This window comes from Xyrauchen texanus, chromosome 9 (assembly GCF_025860055.1).
Source record: "Xyrauchen texanus isolate HMW12.3.18 chromosome 9, RBS_HiC_50CHRs, whole genome shotgun sequence".
Lineage (NCBI taxonomy): Eukaryota > Metazoa > Chordata > Actinopteri > Cypriniformes > Catostomidae > Xyrauchen > Xyrauchen texanus.
The window spans coordinates 11,257,561-11,266,754 of record NC_068284.1 but is presented as its reverse complement, the minus strand read 5'-3'; positions in this window follow the sequence as shown (position 1 = coordinate 11,266,754).

Sequence of the window (9,194 nt, the reverse complement as noted above, 5' to 3'; positions counted from 1 at the left end):
CAGCTCTCTCAGACTTGAGTTTGAGCGAAGGACTGAAGCCAGCGCTGAACAACTTTCCTCTGTCAGACTACAGCCATTCAGACAGGAAGAGAATAGAATCAGTGTAGAATTGTGGAATTTACCTAAAATTAACTAGGTAACTAAATGCATGCAAAATGTGTTGTACTACTCTCCATGATGCCAAACAAATAAACGAAATAGAAACTTTTTTGCTTTTTCTTGATAAAGCAGTGTAATCCAATATTAGTTTATTCATACAGTGGAACAGATTGATGGATTTCTCTGGAGAGAGATTCTCTCTGATCTTCATCGTAATGTACTTAACTATTTCCTGTTTGCTGTCAGAGCTGCTTCCTGTCTACACCAGAAGATCTCATAAGATTGTCTGATTGGACTCCAGTGAGAGACGCAGAGGAAAAGGTCCAGGTGTCCATTCACTCTCTGTAAGGCCTTGTCCATTTCACTCTTCAGGAAATCACTCATTCTTTACTTTTTGTTCAGAAACTTGAATAAAGCAGCGAGAAACTCCTGAATACTCAGATGAACACAGCTGAACACCTTCCCCAGATACAATCCAAACTCCTCTCTGAAGATCTGGGTACAAACTCCTGAGTACACTGACGCTTCTCTGACATCAATGCAGCACTCTCTCAGGTCCTCCTCATAGAAGACCAGGTTCCCTTTTTCCAGCTTTCCCAGTGACAGAATACTCTTTCTAGCCTGCTGAAGATCCACCTCACATTTACCATCAAATGTGTGTCTTCAGTTTGGTCTGAAAGATCAGGAATTGTGTGTGCAGTCTTGGGGATCTCTGCTTCACCAAACAGGGTTTCTAGAACCATGGCTGAAATCCAACAGAAGACTTGTATGTGAAACATGATGTACATGCTTCTTGATTTCATGTGTGTGATTCTATTGGCCAGACTCTCATCATTTATTCTCTTCCTGAAATATTTGTTCTTCTGAGGGTCATTGAACCCTTGTACATCTGTGATCTGGTCAACACACTCAGGAGGAATCTGATTGGCTGCTGCTGGTCGAGAGGTTATCCAGAGCAGAGATTCCCCTTGATTTTCTTCAGCCCATTCCAGAATGAACTTCTGCACATAGACTATTTTTCCCAATACCAGCAACTCCTTTAGTCAGCACAGTTCTGAAGGGTTTGTCCAGGTAAGGCTTTAAATATGTTATTGCCTTTGATTGGTGTTTCCGGTGTCTCTGGTCTCCTGGATGCGGTCTCAATCTGTCTCACCTCATGTTGATTATTGACCTCTCCACTCCCTCCCTCTGTGATGTACAGCTCTGTGGATATCTCATTCAGAAGTTTTGAGCTTCCATGATTTGAGATTCCTACATTCATTCTCTTACTTGTATCATTTAGTCTGGATTTGTATTTTTTCCAGACACAAAAGGGCAAGTATTTATGGACTCCATGATACAGATCACCATGTAAAATCATAAATTCCATGAGACAACTCAAATAAATAAAGATAAATCCATGAACATTAACATGAGATGAACAAAAAAGGCTTCATGATTAAGTGTTTTTGAATATTATTTAACATGTAATATGTTTCCTTTAGTACATAAATTGCTGCGTTGAATTGAATACAACAAATGTCAAAATTTAGAAATTTGTTCTGAATATGTTTCATGATGAATAATGCCCACTGTGTGTTTCCTCTGAACCTTAAGTGATGTAATAGTCACACGACTCCAACTGGTGTGTAATGTGTTAGCGAGGTCTGTCTGCTTCATCTTCCTCAGGACGTCCAGTGTGATCTTCAGAAGCCCCTCTCTCAGAGCATGCTGGGGAATCTGGGATAAGTAGTCTCTTGAAGCTCTTCAGCTCTTTCTTCATCAGAGAGATGATTTTGTGCTCAAGCTCCTGAAATAACTAAAGCTTCAAACAATGAAGCTCCATTCAGTAACAGAGAGACTGAACAGAAGGATCAGTGGACAAGAGTCAACGAGGACTTTATTTCTGCATTACTACCTGAAAACTAATAAATATCACTGGATTATATCACAGCTGCTGCTGATATTAAACACAAACTGCAGTGAAGCATCAGACAGCAGCATGTACAGATACTGAAGGGACTGATAGAAAATATACAGAAATTAACATGATGGCAGTTTGACTACATTTTAGGTAGCCATTAAGTAACTTTCTGCCTACCTTAATTTAGTCAAACTGCTTCTGTCCAGGTGAGATTGAGACTTTGGCTCTTTCTGTTTGTTACTGTGGTTGTTCAGAAATGTATTGTCAGATTTTCTAAAATACTGTATCTATTCAAGCATTTAATACACAACTATCAATCCCACACACGGGGTGTATTTGTCATTAGTGTAAATTACAGAAGAATACAGTATGTGCACATCACTTTTCACAGACTGAATACAGACAGACAAACTGATTTAGTGTCCTCACCTCACATCAGTACAATAGTCTCCAGAAACAAAGACAGGTTAATGATCCATTGATCAATCACTCTTCATGGAAACAGCTGGTTCTGGAGATTCTCCACGAATCAAACTGAAACACAACAGCATTTAAACTAATTAAAAATCTTTTTTCCACCAATATCACCCTTTAATCTCTTCTTCCCATTCAGGAGTCTATCTTTCTATAGTTTAGAGGTATAACAGAAAAAAAAAAAAAAAAGTTTGTGTTGACAATATAAAGATATTATTCTGACCTGGGGATTTATATAATTACATAAGTTATTTTACATTAACAGACATTTATATTGCGTTGACTTTGAATTAGAAAGTGCATTGTTATGCACTTCCAAAAATAAGCTTGCATTTAGCTTACTACTTTTTTAGCTGAAGTACATTTCTGTACAGCCACAACTTCTAGCTACAAAAGCTTTGTTCTTTCCATTTTTATTACCAAGGGGATATTGCCCTTTTGTTTAATAAACAAAATTTGTGGAAATGAACTTTTACTGAGATTTAACCTTTGACAACTACCCCGGCCTCCCCTCTTAAAGTTCTCACCTCTTTATTGTTTTTGTTTCACTTTCTCCACAGAGTGATGGCACATTTACAATGTTGATTTTATAACTGCAAAGGAACTGAACACACCTCTTCAGATAAAACCAGCAAAAGTCTCAGTATTTGTTTGTGCTGCTGTGGTTTATCTGTGTAAGTGTTAAGAACTGGTTATTTGTTTTAAAACAGTGAAGATTTTAATGACTAATGTTGACATGTGAAATTTGATCTCAGCTTCTCAGTACTCACCTCTCTAGTTAATATTTATTTAGCATTTTACCTTTATTGGATAAGTCAGTAGAGAGAGAGGAGAAAAGAATATGGAGAAGATGGGATTAAGGATCAGAAAAGGACCTTGAGTAAGGACTCTCTCAGGTCAGCCCGGATGCTATTGCACCATATGTCAGCATACTTGCTCACAAGGCTACAGATATAACCACAGAAGATCTTCCTTAATAAAGAGTTTGAGCATATCAGAATCAGCTTTATTGCCAAGTATGCTTACACATTCAAGGAATTTGTCTTGGTGATAGGAGCTTCCAGTGGACAATAGAAAAACAGCAGCAACACATAGATAATAATAATAAAAATAAATACGTACATACACAGACACACACCTTCATACTGTAACGTTTGGTGTCCAGGAGTCAAGAGGAGACGCAGGAGTAGGAACTTTAAATACTTTAATTACCATCACTGGCGTGGTACAAACATAACAATACAATTCAAGGACTGATAACTATTGACAAAACTAGAGGGTATATATACACTTGGACCTTAATAAGTGAATGACATACAGGTGGGGATAACGAGGGAGCGATCAGGGCAGTGACTTTTGGGAAACGTAGTGCAGGAGAGAACTTCAAAATAAGAGTCCTTGAATGTGGTGAAGACAGACTGTGACACATACATACACGCACATACGGAGTGCAAATCTAAATCTCTTTTTTCCTTTGTATGTAATGGCAGAAGAGGATATGTTAGATAATATAAATAGACTAAACTGTGTATTGCACATAATTATTGCTCAATGGCGGTTCTTGTGCTCAGAGCTCTGAAGCGTTGGCCAGAAGGCAACAGTTCAAAAAGGTATTGGGCTGGGTGAGTGGGATTCAGAGTGATTTTTTCCTCACTCTGGAAGTGTATAGTTCTTGAAGGGGGGGCAGAGGGCATTGGGGGCCTTAACAAAATCATTAGTTTACTCAAGTAACCCAAACAAAAACGTTAGGTTACTTAATTACCCCAGTTTTCAGAAACCAGAGTGAGGTATCCAATTACATATGCCCATCTGACTGAAGGGCAATCACTCTGACCAATCACAGCTTATAATAAGGATCCCAACCCCTTCCTATATAAACTGCTGTGATGGCCTGAAACGGAATTCAGAAGCACACCCTTCTCCTATGTAATTCAATAAGGTAAGCTTGGTGAGAACTTGGGGTTATGTGAGTAACCTAACATTCTCTTTTAAACATTTGCTCGGAAACCCACAATGGGAAAGATTTGGCCAACTCGTATTGCATGCTTTCCGAAGCCACCGAACAGACCCGGAAATAATGAAAGACAACCTCTAATTTCTCCAAAGAACTGACCTTCAGAACTGCATGAGCCATCGATGGTGCAGAGACATTCAACAGGTAAAATCAGATAAATACAGAATATGTGGAGATGCTCACCGTACAAATATCTTCAACAAATATCCCCTTGAACAACGCTCACAAGTCTTTGTTTTTACACTGGTCTCAAACGCCTCGCTCCTTTCATAAAGTGGCATATCAGAGGGTGCCGCCCAAACAAAGTCCCCTCTAAGCCCACATGGCAAGCTGAACAGGGGCCAGGTAGACCTTAATAGTGGATATTGCCAATCCTTGAACACATTCCACTTAATACCATGCAAGGAGCGTGAAGACAGAGCTCTAGCACTTTGGATAGTATTTATAACTTCTTGTGTAAGTCCAAGCGTTTTCAAATTTAACCATTCACAAGCCAAACCTGAAGATTTGCCTGTTCTGGGTGGGGATGAAATATCAGCCCGTTTGCTTGAGACAGAAGGTCTCTGCATGACGGAAGGACCAGGATTTCCCCTGTAGAAGCTGAACATTCTCCGCCAACCATAACCTCCCTGGCCAACGGGGACAATCTGCCTTCTCTTACCCTGCTTAAGGTGGGAGAAAATAGACTTAGAGATGGGAACGCATATAGCAGCACGGCCGGCCACTGCTGTGCTAGTTCATCCACACCCAAAGGTGCATTTTCATCCTTGAGTAAGAAAAACGCCCGACAGGGATGCGTACGTTGTTACTTCCTTTCCCAAAGACCACCCCCCCCCTCCCCCCCACTGACAATGGCGATGCCATCAAACCCATAAGGTGGAGACAGGTTCTGAATGACACCATACTCCCCCTTGGAGAGAGACACTGATGGGAGAGACACTGATGAAATATTATTTTTCTTGTGGGGTTGATTGATGCAACGGGCTCGAGATGGAACATCATAGAGAACTATAAAGCCCCGTACACACATGCAGCAACTTTATCGTTTGATGTCGCTAGTCTCTGCACTGTGAAGTTGCCATTGGGCATCCCTACTGCTGTCGCTCTAACGTTTTTGGTAGGCTGCATGTCTGGTCATGTCTTTTGAAAATATAATCACAAATTATGGCGTTTTGATAGTACAACTAAAATGTAATTCTAAGGAATTGATAAGGAATCAGTTCTATTGACTCTAAAAATGCATAGATAAATGAACGAACAGGGAGGAGGGAGGCCTTAGCACTCTGGGGTTTTGTAGTCCTGGCCGCATTCACAAATTCGAAAAGGAGCAGGTTGCAAAGGGGCAGGAGGACACAGAGTTTGCTTATGTGGCAGACAGATGTCGAAAGCCTCCTCTCCTTTTAAAGATCGCATCTCTGTCTCAATGTCGCCACTGATGGGCCGCACAAATTCCTCGAATCGACCAGCGCATTGAGAAAATCAAATTTATCTCTATCCCCAAGGCATGAAAGATTTAGCCATAGAGATTTCTCTCCCACAACCACGAGAGCCGTTGCTTTCTCCCAAATGCCGGTGTAAGAGCCAAATAGGAATTAGTTCATCTGAAGTAATAGTTAAAAAGTGATAAAAAAGGGAAACTATTTAATGAAAATTCATTGGAAATGTATTGGTTTAAAATGCATAATTTAGTAATGTTTAGGTATGATAACATTTCAGTGTTTGAGCTTCCAATCAGATAGTATTACATCATAGCGTATTATGGGATGTAGTTTTTAGTTTGAAGTTAGAGATGTTGGAAGCAACATACATTTTTTTGACCGTGCGTACCATGTCTATGTAATTTTACGTTAAATAAGTAAACATTTAAAAAGAAGACCATTTGGTTTGCTCGTGTTTCAAATACTGGTTGTAGTAAGACTGACTTCAAAAGGTGGCAGAAGAATTAGAAGCAACAAGACGCCACTACAGCCGGATTAGGATAGCCAGACAGAGTCGAGTTAAGTGCCCCACTCCTCCAATAATTCAGCATGAAAGGCCATCAACAATGAAGTTGCGTTTAGAGCCTTTACAGACAGCGCCAATGATTTATATATTTTTTGGTAAATGGGAGCGAAGCGTTACATTTTACCGGAAAGGAAGGGCTAGCAGAGGAGAGAGTGGTCTGCCTGTTCCGATGCAGGTGGTGAACCACTGACTGTTCTACCGTGGGTGGTTTAGAGAGCCCAAGCTTTTCCATATCGCTGACATCAAGCGATGAATAACCCTCGACGGGCACGCGATGATAGAAGAGCTTGCCCCACGAAAGTTTCAGCTACACAGTAAGCAAATGTTTAGCTGGAGGAAGGCAAGAAGGGAGCCTATTCCAATCATTATCTTGTTTAAATCCCGGGTCAACTGGAGTCGTTGGACAAGCAAAGTAAAGCTTAGCTGTGGCACGTGGGGGTGGGCTCCTTATTATAAGCTGTGATTGGTTTGCCCTTGGGACAGACAGGTTGTAATTAGTGCTTCCCTTGTCAATCTGAGGTGTTCCCATACAGTGAGATACAGAGTGAATGTTTTAAAGAGAACCTACTTGGCGGTCTCCCACCCTATATATTAATGATTTGTGTCGGGGCGTCAACACACCGCTCAAAACGGCAGAGAACATTTTATATTGACTTCAGCACTGACACTGCCCGCCTAATGATATTTTATATTTGAATAGTCCGGTAATCATTGTCTGATGCTTGGAAAATTAATGGAAATGTTGAAAATGTTCAAACTTTGAGTGAAGCACAGTGCCGGGGGCAACAATTTGAAGACATCTGATATTGGAGATGAGCAAAAAAAAAAACAACGTCCTCCATATGTAAACACAAACATGACGTAGACAACTGGGTGATGGATGTCTGCGTGCTATCAGGGGTATGTTTGCCAAAATGCCGACATCCTGTCTTGGCGACGCCCCGTATTCAAGCGCTCAATACGTCCTGTATTAAAGGCACCGTGTCCTGTAGTGAAGCCTCAAAATGCTCAGAGGGGTCCCCCTGGTTAGACAAAGTAACACCCCTGGGCCTCTTGACTGTACACGCACAGAGCACGTCATTAGGAACACATGTACACCTACTTATTTATGTGATTGTCTAATCAGCCAACCATGTGGCCGCAGTGCAATACATAAAATCATGAAGATATGAATCAGGAGGTTCAGTTAATGTTCACATCAACCATCAGAATGGGGAAAAATATTTTATCTAAATATTTAATCGACCATGGCATGATTTTTGGTGCCAGATGGGCTTGTTTAAAGATTTCTGTAACAGCTAATCTCCTGGGATTTTTAAGCACAACAGTCTCTAGCGTTTGTTGTGGAGCAGCAGTTCTGAGATTATGACGGACTTCAGAGGATGAAATGATGCCAACTCCAACCTGCATCACCTCTGTCTATTTATGGACTACGATCTTGAAATGAAATGCTTAGACTAACTATTGCCAACAAAAGCCTTCATCAGCCAATTAACAAGGACAATTGCATCCATGTGAACTTCTGTAATTAATCAAGATGGACTTCAAAGACTTTGGTCATTAATCTTACAGTTCAAACACAATCCATGTTTGTACAAACCCTTAACACTTACTTAGTTTAATAATTTTAAACCATGATTTTAAAGGTGGGGTATGTGATTTGCAAAACGGCCGGCAGATTTTGAAAATACACAACTCATAAGGTCCTACCTTCTCTCCTCCAACGCTGGCCCTGACTCCACCCATTCGAAAAACATGGACGCGCAATCATGCACGAGCGAAAACTCAGATGCGCGAGAGCGAGCCAGGCTAGCATAGGTTGGAGTTTCTGCATGACGTCACCATTTACCTGCTAAGACCGTCAACATGGCACAACATTCAGCGTTAAGTTGCACCAGATATTATTAACATTCAACAGTCACATAAATCATTAGTATTGTTAGAAAATTGATGTTTTTGAAATGTAAATATATATTGTATAAATATAAAATATATAAAAATATATTGGACGTCCTGGTTGTCACCGAAGTTTATGGCTAAATATAGGGCTGACCGATATAACGTTATCAGATGAGATTGTTATGCGCATCTCGTCAGTAAAGCACATAACATAAAGTGCATTCATTGATTAGTAAATCGCCATCAGCTGCTTTCAGATGGAGCGGCGTATACTACACAGAGCCGTAGTTCACTAACAAGCTGGGCCGTGATAATGAAGGGTAAATTGCCCAGCTTGTCAGTGATGAACTACAGCTCTGTGTAGTAAATGCCGCTCCATCTGAAAGCAGCTGATGACGAACGGGACACGCGCGCCAGGGTGGTGGGGGAGGGGGGCATGGTACGACCGTTTGATTGACACATTTTCTGTCCAATGATTCTAGATGGTCTTGAAAATGATCGGCTGGAGTTTTTCGAGTCCTGCCCGTTCCACAGATGATTAAATTGCTTAATTTTCATTTCAGTGCTTCTAATTTACAGCCAGTAAGTGGGTTAGGAATAGGATTTCAAGTTATTTTGAAAAAATGGTCAAAAAAGAAAATCACATACCCCACCTTTAACTATACATAAGTAATATTTACATTACATTCATAATGTTAGCCAGAGGGGAACTGGCCCCCACAGTGAGTCTGGTTTCTCCCAAGGTTATTTTTCTCCATTAATCTACATCTTATGGAGTTTTGTGTTCCTTGCCACAGTCGC